Source organism: Vanessa tameamea, chromosome 31 (assembly GCF_037043105.1).
Source record: "Vanessa tameamea isolate UH-Manoa-2023 chromosome 31, ilVanTame1 primary haplotype, whole genome shotgun sequence".
Taxonomy (NCBI): Eukaryota; Metazoa; Arthropoda; class Insecta; order Lepidoptera; family Nymphalidae; genus Vanessa; species Vanessa tameamea.
The window spans coordinates 3,500,735-3,520,630 of NC_087339.1; the positions used below are offsets into that span (position 1 = coordinate 3,500,735).

At 33.5% G+C, this 19,896-nt stretch overlaps 1 protein-coding gene across 1 annotated transcript in view; it reads right to left on the minus strand.

The window, feature by feature from the left end:
• The window catches only part of LOC113391424 (tubulin beta chain-like), a 119,343-nt gene that overhangs the window by 92,929 nt on the left and 6,518 nt on the right, over positions 1-19,896 (minus strand). The window lies entirely within an intron of this gene.

Consider the following 19,896-nt stretch of genomic DNA (forward strand, 5'->3'; position numbering starts at 1 on the left):
CAGTTTACGTACGCTCACATGGCTAACACTGGCTAAACCTTACCATTAATTTATTACGTAAGACGATTTAGGGGGGAGGGGAGTCGACCATGTATTATGTTTTCTTACAAGGGGGTGGGAAGGAGTCTCGATAGTTCTTACGTAAGATGAAAAAAAATATGCACAAAGTTAAAATTATTTGAGAAAGAGGGGGCAACCGCGCGATTGCCGAGGTTCGCTCGGATATGTAAAAGTATAATACGATATTTCCATTTCAATGGCAACGGACGGGCTAGAAAATAAAGATAATTATTAGTACCTTTGAAATTACAAATAAACATTTCAAAAAATTGTTACTTCGAAAAATAAACATTAAAATAAACCGTGTCATTATTTTTTCTATTTGATTGTTACGTAATAAATATTAAACAGGGGCGAGGGGGTCGGCCTGTTCTTATAATAGGGGAGGGGTTCAAAAACTAGCTTAAGAGATACATCAAAACAATTTAATAAAAAAATGTAGGGCTTAAAAAGACCAACAGATAATTCCCACTACACATCTTATACTTAGAAACGATTAAATTAAAAACGAATAAATACCATATGTATAAACACAGAACTGAAGTATCCATTTGTTTGTTCAAACGTTCAAACTCCTAAACGAAAATAAATTATATTTCGGCCATTACAAAATATTAAGCAATTCGTTTTTGATTAAGGAAACCGAAGAACTACGATTTGAAATTTAAAAAAACAATTAGAAAGTCATTATAATATTTTTTCGGTAAATTGAATTCTAATAACAGTTTAGCATGCAAAATATTTACCTATATATAAATATATATAAATGTTTTTTCGTGTCCATACATTTCACAGTTTAATTCTCATAAATACAGGGCTTTTGTAATTCGACGTATTCCCGTTAGGAGGTGATAGGGGTGACTATTTGTGATAATTTTAACCCCCATATGCATGGTGCAAAAGTGAACCATTTTTGAGTTATCACGTTTTTTAGATTTTTTCAAAATGAGTCAAAAACTGCAACTAAAAATGTATTTAAATAAAAGTATCAATACAAATCTATTTTTTTCTTTTAATTTATAAAAACAATTATACACTGGTAATATGCCAATATTAAAACAATACTTATCGGTCCAAATGTAAAAATGCGAGACGGAAAACGATATTATTTCAGTATTTTTTTCCACAAAATGCCTCAAAACAAAACAAAAACGTCACGAAACTTGTCCAGCAGAATATTTAAATAAAAACATAACCGTTTTCTTAGCTTTCCAAAAATGTATAACAACTATGAACTTATTTCAAAGCGACCGAAATAAAATGACCACAAAGGACTCTGGTGAAAATTCGGACTTGAACGAATTCGTACTAAAGACCGTTCTTTAAAATTTCCACAAAATTAATTAAAAAAAATACCCAATGTGATTAAAACTAAAATAAAAATTTAAAATAAAATTTAGAAACAGAATCAGAACCCAAGTTATAAGTAAATTGGATATTGAACTGAAATGAACATTTGCCTCATTTAAAATATATTAAATTTCATTACGTTGATATTTTATAGTTTAATGTTGTTTACTGATAATTTCGCGAACGGATAAGACTTTTTTCAAATTAACATAAACACTCACACACACAAATGTAAACGGAATAAAAGCTTATAAAACTACACTTTATTAAAAGCTGGGGGGGGGGCTCATTCAATTTCGCCGCCCGGGCCTCTGACGGGCTTAGTCCGCCACTGAATATATAGCAATGAAGTATGAAGTATCACGGAATACGAGTCGGTCGCATTTTAACGCTTATGATGTTTCGTGTTGAAGTTACAAATTCAATAAACGAAGTTAGTTCGTTTGACTAGTTCAATATTTAATCCCACAAAATGTTTTGTCGATAAAACCTTAATGACCGGTTCTGTTGCTTACTTAGAGTAAAAACTCTTAATGACATTAAAATGTACAATAAAATTTGCACATTTTATAATAAATAGTGGTCGCCTATTAGCAGCCTGTAAATTTCCCACTGCTGGGCTAAGGCCTCATCTCCTTTTGATGGTTTGGAGCATATTCCACCACGCTGTTCCAATGCGGTTTGATGGAATACACATGTGGCAGAATTTCGTTGAAATTAGACACACGCAGGTTTCCTCACGATGTTTTCCTTCACCGAGATGAATTATAAACACAAATTAAGCACATGAAATTTCAGTGGTGCCTGCCTGGGTTTGAACCCGAAATCATCGGTTAAGATGCACGCGTTCTAACCACTGGGCCATCTCGGCTCTAACGCAGGAACATAGTGGTCGCCCATTGGTCGAAATTTGACCATAATTCATCATTACATAGTATAAAACAAAGTCGCTTCCCGCTGTCTGTCCCTATATATGCTTAGATCTTTAAAACTACGCCACGATTTATGATGTGGTTTTTTTAATAGATAGATTGATTCAAGAGGAAGGTTTATATTTATAATACATGCACAATATAGTAGAGAAAAACTGATAATTCTAGAGGTTTCTAATGTGATGTCGTAAAAAAAAATAAACAAATAAAATACTCTTTAACAAGGTCAAACAAACAAGTCCGCGATGGTATATGTCTATCTCTTAGGGATAACCAACAATAACCATTTTTTATCCTTTATTTAGAGATTTTACACCATTCATCCTTATCCAATTAAATATACTGTGCATTTAATATAGATCAATATGGCCCTATACAGCGTGTAATTTAAATGAATATTTTCGAAGATATTACAGATTTAAAACGCAGGGACAAAGCGGTTTGTATTGTCTAATGAAAAACTGTGAACGTTGTAAGACATTATGTAGTATATTTAGTATCAGCATGGCACACGTGCGAAGCCGGGGCGGGTCGCTAGTTCCTAATAAAATACTAGATGCGTTGAATGAAAGATACGTAGGAAAAATGAGGCTCAACCTCGTCACTAGTATAATTAAAGAATTCATTTATAAAAAAAGTGTCATTGATTTTCATTTTTGACACAATGACAACACTGTCATTGGCAGTACGAAGTTAAACTATGAATGTTTCATATTAAATATTATGCAGATAAACGTGTATGTGTCAAACGTATCGTAGTGTGTGTAATGTCTTTTTTTTATTATTTCAATGTATTTCTAATGCATATTTTATAAATATATTAGCTATCTGCACTCCTTCTCCACATAAACTTTAATAGCGGCAAATTTCATATACCCCCGTGCGCGTCTTTTAGGTAAAAAAGTGTACAAAAAATTTAGCTTGACGTAGATTTTATTTTTTAGCTTACAGATTAAAAAACACGAATTCGTTGAATGAAATGAATTTGTACCCAATCACAATCGGGATGATTGAAATATTCAAACGAATGCATATCTGTCAGGTCGTTTAAAATTTGTACTTGAATGTGTTCCGGTTTAGGTGAGTCAGTAACTACAGGCACAAGGGACATAACATCTTAGATCCATTGTACTGTACACAGATCTATAATAACATATTAATAAGTATTAGGTTTATATTTTATTTGAATATATATTATCTGTGTATTTATATTTTGTTTCGCCGCGCTTTCGTGACGTGTGTCACTCGAGATGACACACGTCACGAAAGCGCGGGAAAAGAGGAGATATAAAATGGCGCGTTGAAGACGGTGTGTGTACATCGAGCTGATATTTAAATATAATATTTATTTTATCTAATTGGTAAATAGACCTTACATGTGAAAATTACACCATTGCTTCTTGCTGCTAAACTTGACCGAAGTTTTTTTTTTTATAACTCTTGATAGTACCTTGCGCAGTAACACTAGGTTGACGTAGGACTAAATTTTTACGTAATGGCAGGATTTTGTGGGTTAATATTTCTGTCAGCGCCAAGGGCTTGGACAGTGGCGACCACTTACCATCAGGTGGTCGTCAGCCTACCTTTATAGTAACAAAGTCTTGCTTGAAGTCAATTAAAATGGTGAAACTCGAACTTCTTGTATTTTAAGTACTTTTTCTCAGAATCGGATTTGTTGTCTCGGTCTAGTGACGAAATGTTCCTAAGCCTGAGACGTCCAAAAATTTAATCCTAATTTTCTTCCAAGTATCATACCATATCAAGAGATGGTTTAAATGACTTTGGAAGTGCTGATATACAGAGAGGTGGCCCATTTATCCGCGTATCTATTTAAAATAACAAAAACTCCTAACCTTCCTCAAGGGGAGAGAAAATGCTCCTTTCTATTGTTTTTTTTTTTTTTAATACTTTCGTCAACATTTCAAACGAGCGAATTTAAAACTTTTTAACATGAAATAATTTTATGTAATTAAACATTTATGTTAATTATTTTACTTACAATCCAAAGAGTCGTTAATTATCGTCGTAATTTACTTTTTTTTTAAAATAAGGCTAAGATTATATTTGCGTAACTTTTTAAATGGATTTAACGAAACATTGCCATTATCATTATTTTCTGTATCCATCTGTGGCTGCCGACCGATCGTGGGTAGGCGGGCGAGGAGAATTAAAACCACGTGTTTGAAGGTTTTACAGTACAACAGTAATACAATCAGCACTTTTGATATTGTAATAAAGTAACGACGCTCCACCAGGCACGTCTTGCGTACGACAAATGCAAATGCATTACACGAAAGAGCCTGAAGTTGCGTCAGAGTGAAGAAACGTCAAACCGCACTATTCCTAATGTTCCTGTCAAAAATGTCATTATTTCTTTTTTTCGTTTCTTGACACTCTCAAAACACAGTGGCCCGTCAGATTTTTTAAGTTTCGGGCTAAATCATGAAAAGGGAGCGAAGACGCGGACGATAATCAGTGTTATATAGAAACGTATATTATAGAAAGAGGCAGAGGGGGGAAGAAAGGGAAGGTCTGAAGGAAGTAAATCGCTTTACCCTTACGAGATATTTTTTGCCAGTTGACTCTACTGTAAGCCGCGTCAAAAAACTTCGTTCTAAAAATACGACAGGATTGATAACCTTCTTTTTTTTAAGTCGATTAAGAATTATAAGGCCGAAGGTCGATCGTCGAAGGCCCGTGGTTCTTAATAAATATTGTATCGTTAGTATATTTTTTATCAACACTTACAGGAAACACGTTTAAATATGTACAAAATGTCTAAATCTAAACACGACCTTATATGTTTGACGTTACCGAATTTCTTTTTTAAATTAACCGCACCGCAACCGAAAGGGCACACGCATAGGCTAGCATTTAAACAGGCCGATTAAAAAAGAGAAACCTCCTTGGAAGTTATATGGGCGTCACTACAAAAAACCCCAATCGAATTAAAGTCTTATTAATTTGTAATAGAGTACAATTTACATTGTATAAAATTATATTTGTGTTTATTTTTTATAAGACGGTTAAATAGTATCGTGTTATGCCAAAGGTCGTACGTATAGAGCCTTAAAAAAGTAGATTTATTCGCCTTTTGTTAATCGATAGGAGTACCGAATGTTTAGTTTGGAGTTTATCATTGAATCATTTCTGATTTAATTTTTCATGCAGTCTTAATATTATAATTATGTTTAGTACACACATACACAGCCACACACACAAATACAAGTTCTTGATGGGTTCGAAGAAAGCAAAGTCGACTTCAGACGGGAGCGATTATACAAATTGATTTACCGTAGTCTAGTCTTTAGCATCTCCATTGAGAGGTTCTAAAGACAAGATTAGCTTTAAGGAAAACTGAATAATATGACAGCATTTTGGATGCGACAAAAAGATTTATACGAGAGGGGGACTGAAGCGTTTCTAAAAAGGTTACATTCCAAACACCAAATCAAATCAAATCAAAATATACTTTATTCAAGTAGGCTTTTACAAGCACTTTTGAATCGTCATTTAACAAACTATATTAAGTGAAGCTACCGCCGGTTCGGAATGTAGATTCTACAAAGAAAACCGGCAAGAAACTCAGTAGTTACTCTTTTTCGACATCTAAAAATACAGTCATATTAGTTAAATACAATTATATATGTATGTCATGTCTCCTGCCTGGAAGTCAACGAGCGATAACTCCACGCTTAGAATGCGTGTGTCTTAACTGATGATTGCAGGTTCAAACCACGACATTTTGTTTTGTGCTTAAATTTTATAAATAATTTATTGTCGTCTTCGCGTTTGGACTCCACTTCCACTTAACATCAGGTGGAGTGGAGTCATATGTCTACCCGGACAAGAGGGCCGGATCGTGAGGTTACAGGGCCCTGGGCTAATACTACTTAGGGACCCCACTTAAGATACACCTGAACGTAGACTTGAATTAAATTAATTGAATGGGTTTGATTAATTGCAGGACTCGCAGGGCTGCGAACCATACGATCTGTTTAGTTCAATAAAGTTATGGATTCTTTCGCATTATCGTCTATTTATGACTTTGACTTGACTTAGCTGGGGCCCCCTTGAATCCACGGAGCCCTGGGCTGAAGCCCAAAAAGCCATACGGTAGATCCGGCCCTGCCAATATAAAAAATATAATAATCAAATGGAGCTTGTAGTTAGGGTTACCAGGAGTCCGCATAAAGCCGGACATAGTTAGACTTTTTGATTGCGTGTCCGGCCCAAATAGACAGTGTCCGGCGTGTCCGGCTTTTGTTAGTCTTTTTACATTATATTTATTTTGCAAACAAGATACGTTCGGTTTTATTAGAAATTAATAAGATTCATGGTAAATATCAGATTAGCAATAATCAGAAAAGCTTGATTTTACATTAAAAAATGTATTGCATCTATTAATACTAAGATACAAAATCTTCAATAATCTACGTCCGTTATTTTTACCCAAATGTCCGGCCAAACTAGTTGGTCTGTCCGGCTATCGGGTTTGGTGATCTGGCAACCGTAGTTGTAGTGAGGAAACTTGAATGTGTCTAATTTCGAAATTCTGCCACATGTGTGTCCATCAGATATTGGAGCAGAGTGGTTGAATTACTCGTAGCTACAAATCTTCTCCCCATGGGAGAGGAGGCCTTAGCCCAACAGTGGGTCATTTACAACCTCTTCCTTTATATTATAACTAACTGAACCTGCGTCTTTAACCGCGCGATATTTATAAAACACAAACTTCCAAACCCCTTTTCATCCCCTTAGGGGTGGATTTTCGTAATATCCTTAGCGGATGTCTTACCCTATAAGGAACCTACCTGCCAAATTTCAAGTTTGTAGGTATTATAGTGAGAGATGAGAGCCGAGATGGCCCAGTAGTTAGAACGCGTGCATCTTAACCGATGATTTCGGGTTCAAACCCAGGCAGGCACCACTGAATTTTCATGTGCTTAATTTGCATTTATAATTCATCTCGTGCTCGACGGTGAAGGAAAACATCGTGAGGAAACCTGCATGTGTCTAATTTCAACGAAATTCTGCCACATGTGTATTCCACCAGCCCGCATTGGACCAGCGTGGTGGAATATGCTCAAATCTTCTCCTCAAAGGGAGAGGAGGCCTTAGCCCAGCAGTGGGAAATTTACAGGCTGCTAATGTTATGTGTAGATGTGTATGTAAAGATGTGTAATTTGTTCGTCTGTATTGAAACTAATCTCAAAATAAACAGTCTTTTAAAATATTGATTAATTCGGTGAAATAAATTCAATTCGCAACGAGATCTCTCTATTATTTTTCCCTAACATCCAATAAGATTCAACCTCGTATGCTATACTATGTCCTGCGTAGTCGTCTGGTCGCCCTCGAGCCGCCGTAGCCGAAATCGCTCAGGACATACCCATTAGACTCTATATACATCCAACTAAAGTATTCTAACAGTATTTAAAACGGGATATTTACCATGTTTTTTATTTTTATTTGGTGGAGCTCGATATTTCGACATTATCTACGAATGTCTTGTTAACGTCTCTACTACAAGTCACGTCGTCTTAAATACTGTTAGTAATAAAAATAACCATGTTAATTTAAAATCTTATAAAGTATTCTAAGATTTCTTATCGATCAATTGGTCAAAGACTGTTCGTCCTTTTTCATCTATTGGTCATAGGTCTTTCGAGATGAGTTAAAGTAAACGACCTTACGAATTCGAGGGGTTCCGACATTTTCTTCAGATTTGACATGTTTGCCGTCCCGCTCTAGGATTTGTCTGCTCAAACCTGTCATCAGTACTTCGACAATTGTGACCATCTCATCTGCTTATTAAGAAATATCTCTGCGTCTTTTATTTAATTTGTTAATTTTTATTACGATTTCATTTATATTTGCGGTGGAATTCAGCTTGTGATGACGAAATGAAGTGTTTTTATAACTTGAATACAACTCTTTATTTTAGTTCCTTAAGGTTCGAGCAAACATCACGGCATATATCCTACCTGGAAGTCAACACTCTTAGTACCGATCGAATTTCCTGATTTAAGCATATTTTATTGATTTAAAATCGGATCGAGATTAGGATGTAAAGTATCCAACATGTAAGCCTATAAATTATTTTATAAAAATAATTATTAAAGGCTGTATAACTTCTAACTATTGAATTATATTCAATCACAGAATTATAAAAATGTAATGGATACTTTTTGTTTTGACATTTTTATAAATAAAAGTAGAAGAAGAATATTTTTGAATTTGGCATGGGAATTGTTAATCTGGCTTGAAAAGCGGAAGATAATGGATGATCGTAACAAAACTGGAAAATAAATATCGTAAACTATATTAAATATGATTATTTATTTGACGTTCCTGTTTACTTGAAGCTGGGTCTTCAAACATATATATTTTTTGTGATATAATTATAAAAAAAGACAACAAAATTAATGTAGGTAACATTAAAATGACCTTGAACACTTAACTAATATAATTTCCATGTCCAATCGGTAATTTAAACGTAATGTTTATTTTTCATTCGGTAAAAAGCGCGCGGAAACTGACAGCTGACAGCCCGCCATTTTGTTTACTCAAACAACACGGCCGATGATTGCGAATATCGTGTGATGGAACGTAATCGCTTTGAGAATTACTATGTAACATATAATCTAAACAATTTTTAAATAATAGGTATTAACGACAATACCTAAATACCTACTAGCGAACTTTTTTTTTCATAAACGATCACGCACAGAAAAAAAAATATGAAATATTTTTTCTTGATATTTAAATTGTTTATATTATAATCTGGCATTCAACAAAATATTGAAAAAATATTCACAGGTATTAGTTAATAAAGTTATAATTATATCGTAGAAAATGACAAAAACATTAAGGAACTCATATAACATGCAACTGACTATTCAGTTTTATCTCCAATTGCCGACGGTCGCCCCCGTGTCATATATTTTTTCATGCCACGTCGTCTGTCTGGTGACGTCACTTCCCCGGGCACGTCCCTCAGTCTTCGTTATAAATAACAGAACAAACAAATTCATTCTCTATATAAAAAAATTTTTTCAAAGTTTAACCTTAATTAAGGGAAGCCGGATAGACTGGCGCCGTAACGCGTTACGTAACGAAGCGGTTTACCCTCCCATAAGAAGTAAATCACTTCAGAAAATACATTATTACTGTATGAAATATATCATATTAAACATAAGCTTTCTAGAATTATAAATATTGACTTGAATATTATATTGTAGCTATTTTTACATGTGCGCACTCACCATATAAAGTTACCGCCGCTTTATAATATAATTGAGTTAATTTAGAAATTATATGAGGAATTCATTTACATATATTAGCATATAAGATTTATTTTATTTGACACAAGCTGTACCCGCGACTTCGTGCGCGTTTTAATTTAATAAAAAAGCGTGTCTTTATTATTATTTTACATATAATTCTAAAATAAAAGCCTAAGTTACTCCTTATTACATCAGCTATCTGCCAGTGAAAGTCCCGTCAAAATCGGTCCAGCCGTTCCAGAGATTAACCGGAACAAACAGACAGACAGACAAAAATTCAAAAAGATTTTATTTAAGTGTATGTACCGTGTATACATACATATGCATTTAGTAAATCGCGGTTATTTTAATATTACAAACAGACACTTCAATTTTATTATGTGTTTAGATGACTATTTAACTGTGAGAATTTAAATAAGTGTATTTATGTATTGTACACAGATCTATAACAACATATTCAGTATTAGATTAATATTTTATATGAATATATATTATCTGTGTATTTATGGATCTGTCATCTCGAGTGACACACGTCACGAAAGCGCGGGAAAAGAGGAGATATAAAATGGCGCGGTGAAGACGGTGTGTGCATAGCAAGCCGATATTTATATATTTTATTTTATCTAATTACTAAATCGACCTTACATGTGAACATTACAGTATATAAAACGAATTAAAAATAACTCATTTACAAATCACGACCGTGTAGAGTGGCGCCTATCTTTTAAGGCAGCCATCTTTCCTTTTAATAATTGTCATTTCTAATGTTTATTTACGACAATTATCAATCTTTCTCTCAATGTTTACACATCTATTGACGTTTAATCCTAAACTGATATTATAAAGAAGTATTTGTCTGTTTGTATGTAGGAGGTAATCCAGAACTATACTCTGTACAAGATAGCTTGATCTTTTTGACAGATGTAATTTTTTCTGATCGACATAAGTTTGCAATGACGAACATGTTATTTTCTTAATTTAACGATTTTAAAAATATTTAAAAACATACATATAATACAAAAGTTCCTAAAGATTCAAGCGCTATCCGAAAATTTTAAGACTTTTTCTATTATATATTATTGCTTCAAAGTAAAATTTAAATAGAAACATTGAAAATAATAGACGCTTGTACGATGTTACATCGGTCGGACGGTAGGGACGCGAATGACAGGCAGTAACTGCTACAAAAATCGATTAAAAAATCCTTATTAAAGATCATTGTTAAGTTATTGTTACGAACGGGGGTCCTTTTGGTTGGGGTCTCTTTAGCTGGTATAAACACTTTTTAGAAAAAAAAAAAAAATCTAATTTGAATTACGCATTCCATCGTTCCATATATTATATTTTCTGTTTCTCATGACTAGCCCGTCTGTCAAAAAGAACAAGCTAACTTGTAAATATATTAAATAGCCGCATTGACTGCACAGATCTTTTGGGCAAGCTTAATTTGATAATACCTAAAACCATAAATCGACGTCGTCATCCCCTACTGCATGTCCTAACGGCTAAGACAAATTTTAGGCAGAATTATTTTCTGATAAGAGCGTCTGCTAGTCTTAATGAGCTTATCGAAGTTTGTGAAGATTTTGATGTTTTCTGCAGAAAGCATAATAATGTTAAGCGATACATGACAGAAATGTTTGCAAAGACATAGTAATTTTTTAACTTTTTAACTTGTGGACTCACTGGCTTTTTTGTTTTTTTTTTTTATTTTCCTATTCTGTCTCTTTAATGTTATATGTGTGAACTGTTATTGGCCTAATAGTTATTAAGTATTTGTTATTTTTGTTTATCAACGGCTGTATGTTCTCCAATTAAATAAACTTGAACAGGGATAATGATGTAATTCCAAAAATGTCTTCTCTGGTAGAGATTCATTATTCTTTATTGTTACGAGGTGATAAAAAAGCGTCGAGTTAACGCTCGTTGACTTCCAGGCAGGAGACATAACATACATATATAATTGTATTTAACTAACACGACTGTGTTTTAAGACGTTGAAAAAGAGTAACTACTGACTTTCTTGCCGGTTTTTCTGGGTAGAATCTATGTACATTCCGAACCGGTGGTAGCTCTACTTTAAATAGTTTGTTAAATGACGATTCAAAAGTGCTTGTAAAAGCTTACTTGAATAAAGTATATTTTGATTTGATTTGGTATATTATATATTATGATCTAGTAGCGACTAGCCCCGGCTTCGCGCGGGTGCAATGTTGACACTAAATATACTACTAAAATAAACTAAAATATACTATTTTTCTTCTAGAATTTATATATGAATCTTAAATGTGAATATTACTAACCTAATCTCCGAAATACGCAGCGTCTTCTAGTATTTGTTTAATATATATTGCTATAGTATTTTGTTCAGTTAAAATGACTTAAGATTACAACTTAAGATGTTAATAGCTACAATGGTTATTCAGGACACATCACGGTTGCAGATATCATAAGATAAAATTAGTTTTGTTTGTGTGTGCGTGAATTTGTTGCTTTTTGGTGATTCGACGTATTCTCGTCAGGAGGTGTTAAGGATGAATATTGGCACTTTGTTAAAAACTGATATATTAGGTAGCCGGCGATTAGGAAACTGAAGCGAATAATCGTTCATTGGTTAGGTATGCGTTTAACCTATTTGCGAGACATTCAAAGAGAGAATTTAAGTTTTTTTTCAAATGCGAAATTCCCACCAACTTTGTTTGTGATATTTTTTTGTTATTATGAAATAAGTTTCTAGTTGTTATACATTTTTGGAGAGCTAAGAAAACAGTTATGTCTTTAAACACAGGTTTCATTACTTGTGGAAAAAAAACAAAAAAAAATAAATATTGAACTAATATCGTTTTCCGTCTCGCATTTTTAAATATGGAACGATGATTATTTTTTTAATATTGATGAATAACCAGAGTTAAGTCGGTTTTAAAAAACATAAGAAAAAATGAGATTTAAATTGATACGATTATTTTAAATAAATTTTTGAAATAGCACTTTTGACTTATTTTGAGAAAAGCTTGATAATTCGAAAATGGTTAGTTTTTTTTTCTTATAGTAATTAGTTAATCTTTAATTTTATTTTATTTTTATTTTTTGTCTTTTTTATTTTTTATGCTTGCAATGTATGTTCGTCCTGAATAAATATTTCCGTATTAATAATTATTATATATATTGTAAAGTATATTGCAGTCTTTTCGTACGTATCGCGTGCTTGAAATAACTAAAAATTGACCGATTATACACGCGATCATTTTAAGTTTCTACGGCGGAAAAGTTTTGACATAAAATTTTCGAGAATTCGATTTATATATATAATTTTCTTTGTGTAGGAAATACTATCTACTCTAGATAGCTGTGATTCGTCGGTTAGCTTAAAGGTCACATATCTCGAGTCCGTGGTATCTGTTAGGAATCCTACTGATATTATAAATTCGGACATTCGCCTCGGCTACGCACGGGGGGGGGGGGGGGGGGCACTAGTGATACTACATACTCGAATAATACCGAATATCTTTATATACAACGTTCACAGTTTCTAATACCTTCGAAAATATTCATTTAAATAAATTATGTAAAGGGCCGTATTGATCTGTATTAAATGCACAATGTATTTAAGGTACTTAATTGGATAAGGATTAATGCTGTATTGCTTTAAAACGCTTCGAAAATAAGTCATTATTTCTCGTAAGAAGTAAAGGATAAAAAATGGTTATTTTGGATTATACCTAAGAGATAGACATATGCCATCGCAAACTTTTTTGTAGATCTTTTTAAGGTGTACAATACTGTAGTACATTATTTTGATCTATCTCGTAGGGTTCAGCCAGCGTTTGCAATGTAAGCGCAAAAAATGTGTTTATTTACGACATCACATTAGAAAACTCTAAAATTATGTTTCCGTTGCGTAGTTTTAAATATGTAAGCATAAATAAGACGGCGGGAAGCGACTTTGTTTTATACTACGTATTGATACGAAAGTTTTTGAGGTTGTATGAACGTCTTTCACGCAAAAACTACTAAATAGATTTTAGTGAAACTTTACAATAATATAGTTTATACATCTGTGATTTGTGATATGTGCATCTCTGGGTTTTATTACAATATATACGCGAGTAAAGTCGCGAGCAAGAGATAGTAACAATACATAAAATTGATTAAAAAATACTGTTATTTTTTATGATACAGGTAGACCGACGAGCAAATCTTCCAGCTGGTGGTAAGCTGTCACCACCATCCATAGACAATGGCGCGGTAAGAAATATTAACCATACCTTACATCACCAATGCGCCACCAACCTTGGGAACTAAGATGTTACGTCCCTTGTGCCTGTAGTTACACTGACTCACACTTCAAACCGGAACACAACAATACTGACTGCTGTTTGGCGGGAGAATATCTGATGAGCGGGTACTACGTTTCCTGACGGGCATGCCACCAAGTAACCTAAAACTAGTTTTAAGCGGACGAAGGAGAGTCGTGACCGAATAACAATACGAATTGTTTATAATATAGTAAACGACTTTTGGTCACACATGACGGAATTCTTTTATTTTGTACCCAGACGGGCTTGCGGATTTCTCTGGAAACTTTCGCTGGCGGTTTTTCCGAACCGATACGACTTGTAAACCTTCAAACCGTATCCAACGTAGAGCGGCTCGAATTATCGACGATCAAGCCCTTTCCGATCTGCTTAATTCTTTGGCTTTGCGTAGAGATGTTGGATCACACTGCATCTGCTACCGAATTTTTCACGGGGAATGTTCCGAGGAATTGTTTCGATTCATCCTGTGCTGAATTTCACCTTCGGACATCTCGTCAAAACTCAAAGTATCACCCGCACCACGTAGATATCCAAAAATCCACAACAGCGCGATTTTTAAGACATTTTCTGCCTCGCACAACCACTCTGTGGAACCAGCTTTCGCCGGTGGATTTTCCGAACCGATACGCCTTGGAAACCTTCAAGAAAAGAGTGTACTCATTTCTTAAAGACCGGCAACGCATCTGTAAGCTTGTCTTGCTTTGTCCATGAGTGGTAGTCACTTTCCATCAGGCCTCCTGTTCGTATACCACCTGTAACATAAAAAAAACTACGTATATTTTATCAGAATTCAATCAACACAATTAAAACTCAAGTTCAACACGAAACTTGCTCAAAATTTATAGTTTAATCGTTTCGTTTTAAAGTTCGACGACTGTACATAAAGGTAATCTGATTGAAAAACATACGAATGATGTGAGCAAACCAATTTTACGTGACATTTTATTATATTTAACTTATTATATTATACTAAAGCGACTTAAATGGAGATGGACTGGTCACTTGGTAAGAGGACACGACAGGACCAAATGAGTGACTCGGTGGCAGAGAGGGCTAAAGGAAGAGAGGCAGAAAAGGTGGACTGACGACATCAGAGCAGTGGCAAGTAATATGGAACAGAGTGCCTCAAGACAGGGATGAATGGAAAAGGAGGAAGTCTTTGCCGATTACCGAACAGATCTAGAGATTATAACCAAAGAACTGATAGTTTAAATAGTTTCTTTAGAGTCGAGCATTCGTTTTTTTATTTAAGTTTTAATTTATTGTAACCTATTAAGATATCTGATTAGAAGGCTATTATTATTATTATAAACAGATCAAAATATCAAAACGAAAAGTTTAAAAGATCTAATTGTAAAGTCGTCGCTCGTGCGCCTGATCTTTCCGGTCGTGTTGAATTTGCCGTAAATTACAGTTCTTTTTTTATAACAAGCTTTTATTAAATCAATTCAAATCAAATGTATTTTATTCAAGTAAAATTTACAATCAAGAATCGTCAATATTTCAATTCGACCGCCGCGATACAGCCGCCAGTAAGATGAAACTCGCATAGCTCTTTTAAATAATCAGATGTACCAAGATGTTATTATTCACAATTACTGTTTAATCTGTCCCGAATTGGAACCCGAGTCTAAATCATTATAAAAAAAAATGTATAATTTTAATGAATGATAAGATTTATATTATACATGCAACTAGCTGGTTTTGAAGCACTTTTGTTATCGTAAGGAGTCGAAATGAGCAATCTGCTTCAGTCTGATGACAATGGAATGTATTCAATAAATAAATATTGAACAACATCACATACATTACTCTGATCCCAATGTAAGTAGCTAAAGCACTTGTGTTATGGAAGATCAGAAGTAACGACGGTACAAACACCCAGACCCAAGACGACATAGAAAACTAATGAACTTTTTCTACATCTACTCGGCCGGGAATCGAACCCGAGAACTCGGAGTTGCGTACCCATACCACCTTCGTGGTCGAGTAGTGTGCAACACCGGGGGGTTTGCAGATGCGTTGCCGGCTTTTCAGGAAGGAGTACGCTCTTTTCTTGAAGGTTCCCAAGTCGAAAATGGATGATTACAACAAAACAGACAATGTAAAAATTCCTCTATCGCCGAAACGCGTTAAATCGTCGCTCAACAACGTAGGCAGAAAAAAAAAACAAACGCAAGCGAATTCTTTATTCAAAAAAATCCCAAACACAAAACACACGTATTGAAAGTCGGTTGAGAACATAGTAATCACGCGAATTCCAACAAAGCAGGCTTTATTTTTTGCCTCGAGTCCTGGTAGGGTTGCATTATATTATACCAGCGATAATTTGATAGGAATATACAGGGTGTTTGAGTTGTTAAACAACGGTCTAACTTCAACCGGTTGATGTCGAAATGTTCTGTAACATTTTGGTTACGGTTAGAGTTGAAGTTTAAGCTTCATTTGACTGGACAAAGTTCTTTAAAAGGTCAATTACGCATTGCAGTTCATTCTTCGTTTATAAAAGTTTTTTTTAATTGCATTTATAATAATTACAATTACTATTATATTATTAATAGTAAAATTATTGTCATTATTACGACAAATGTAAGTACTTCTTTTTTTACCAATACTTGTAATAACTTAACATTGTACAATAATATAAGTTATGAAGTTGTCTATATCGAGCGACTTGACACTTAACTGACAGTTTAGCGAACGATTTCATCGTGTAGCTGTCACGTCTGCGCGCGCATCGTAGGTTACGGACTCACCGGAGCCCAGGACTAGTACAGTCACTAAAATTATACCTACTAAAAAAATCTGCGGAACCCTCTCCTTCGAATGCTACCGTGACACAGTTAAATACATCCTGTCTTAACCTTTGCATGAAGTGTAACACCAGTGTTCAATATAAATATTTTTAGCAACCAGAAGCTAGGTAACACACAATGAATATCACAGACAAATACAGCAAATTTCAATAACAAAATAGCATCAAGTCAAATCAAAATGGCGTACGTGACCTTAATCACGACTGACACTGATTATCAGCATCGTCCGTGCCATACCACGGATGACAAGTCAAATGTCACGTTATTTCTGGGTTATTTTTCGTCGGGTGTTTAATGGCGATGCATAAATACTCCTTACATAGGCATGAAAACTCATTACAATATATTATATTACCAAAAATCAAAATATATGGCAATCAAGGAAGCTTTTGAATCGTCATTTTACAAAACTATATTAAGTGAAGCTACCACCGGTTCGGAATGTAGATTCTGCCGGCAAGAAACTCTAATTAGTATCCTGATTGAATCTAGTTATGAATGTTTTATAACAATACTATAAACAAAACTAAATCCCAGAAAACTGTTTGGTAATTTAATTATCTGTTGCTATTACAATAGGCTATTTGACAATGCGAAAATAAAGTATCAATTATTGTAATCAGTATATATTATGAGATTGAAAATGGTTATTTACTAACGAAAGTTGAAAATAATAATTAATTTATTCAAAAATCCATAAATAAAAATGCATTTTTTAAACGTTTGTCACGTGACACAAAACGCTCCTGATTGGTCGGCTTATGATGACGTCACTTGCTGGTTAACCTCGTTTGCCTACTGTATGTGGATTATATGTGCCACAGATTAGAATACAGGAAAGTGACGTCACCGACCCCATTGCAACGCCATATTGTCAAAGTAGCGTTTTCGCGCGCTATTTAAATATGGAATTTTTAATTTGATATTTTTCAGCAAATATGTACTAGAATTAAAAAAAACAACTTTTACTGGGTTCCTTAACCTCTACTAAATAATATAAAATGGATTTTAAAAACTAGTCAAATAGTCTATTATTATGTATTTTATATTTCTTTTTAGACAAAGTTGTTTTTTTATATATAAATAGTTTTATTAGTCATTGTGAATACTAACCAACCTTGAAGAAACAACGAACAAGAGCAGCCTGTATACGAAGAAAGTTCGTGCAAGGCAACACAAAGGTATATTATTTAGTACCGCGTCACACACCGTAGCCACAACACAAGGAACAACTTAATAGTAACTAAAACTCTAGTCTCAATTCAGACACCGAACTGTGAATAAAACTGTACTAAAAATAAAACTGTTTAAAACAAAAGTTTTTTTAAGAAATTTAAAAGCAAAATAAATAATCAATCGATTAAAATAAACACGCTCTACGCACGCTTTTTTAGACGTTTTCATTTTTTTTTTTTTATTAGACAAAAGAAGTTTTACTGTCTTGTGTAAAAAAAATAATTAATTTATTGTATAGTTGTTTTTTTTTTTTATTTTATTAAATTATAAAATTTATTACCATTTTTTTCTTAGAATATTTTACAGCAAGGCAGAAAAACTTTTGTCCTTTACCTTTTTTTTTAATAACACGCCCGCTTTAACGCACATTCGTATTACATATATATATATATTTTTAATCAAACGAGGCTTTGATACGATATATGGGAATATTCCATCAAATAATATTTAGTATGTAAGTGATTTTTAAAGAACTTCATAATATTCCTGTAACTATAATTTTAATTTTAATTAGACTGCAGACAGTTCTAGTTTTAAAAAAATATTTTTATCGTCCCATATAATATTAAACAATTTTTTTCCATAGTAATTTGTATATTTAGTGGTCTGATTTGTGTTTAATTATGTGTTAAATATAAATATATTAACAGACAGACCCTTTCAAAGAAGGTAATTATTATACCCTTTATATACTTACAGTATACAAGTAATTTATTTGATAAACGTTTGAGTAAAACTGGCCTAAATGTCAACTATAATGATGGCAATCAATTCAAAATGGCGTCTTTTCGAATCTGTCAACAAATTGTCGGTTTAATAAATTGATTATCATTATTTTGTGTATAATATATTATTGAAAATCTAAACCATTTTATTTTTAAATAATTATTATGTAATACATTGTAAATTAAATCGTACGAATAAAATTTTACAAAATATAAATTACAAATACTTTTATGTCCCAATTAAATAAAATTAAATATATAATAACTAAATATTATTAGATTTTTTTTAATAATGATAAACAAAAATATAAATAACCATTTAAATAAGTTAAATTTTTCGTCGTAGATATTCGCAGTTTGACCTTTATAATTGGTCAATATTGAACGTCAAATCCGCATAAGGACTGTACTGAGTTATTACTGGTAGATTCAACGTGGATTTCTTAAAATATACGTCGCATTTAACTCTGCGTGTACGAATAAACTTACCGCCGGACACAGTCCAGTCATTTATCGTACCGTAGAAAAGTACGAGTAAAATTCAAGTATGGGAAGTCTCTATGTTTTCAAAGTGTGTTCTCGGGACTTAGAGGCGTATAGAAGTCTCGGCTATTCGCTTGTTTAAATCTCAAAATCACAGATAATTTCTCGTGACAGACACGAGACGCACCGCGGCCTAAACCCTAGGTAAAGCCCATTTGTTTAACAAAATGCCAAAAGCTGATTTTAAATGATAACGCAAATTTCCATCATTTGATTCCCCTGTTTATCTCTTAGGCTATGTTACCATATCACTACGCAAAACCTCGTTGGTCTAGAACTCCTTGGTAGCTATATTATCGGCTGAATAATAATCTCGAGGTTTTATATCCTTGTTCGAAATGATAATACGTTATAAAGTTTTAACGTCAAAAAGTTATCTGTAGTTCCCGAGATGTTGTCAGTGTGTAATTTCGAACGTCAGAAAATACGCTGAAGTCTTACAACTCTGTTGCGCGTTCCACTTTTGTATGACATTCGCTACGCTTGTCTAACTTGAGAACGGGATGCGTCACAGATGCAAAAAGTTAACAAAAACTGCTTTTTTTTTAAGAATACTAGCAATGCCCTCAATGAATTAAGAAATTACTAATATTACTCAAAAAAACAAAATATACTTTACTCGAGTACGC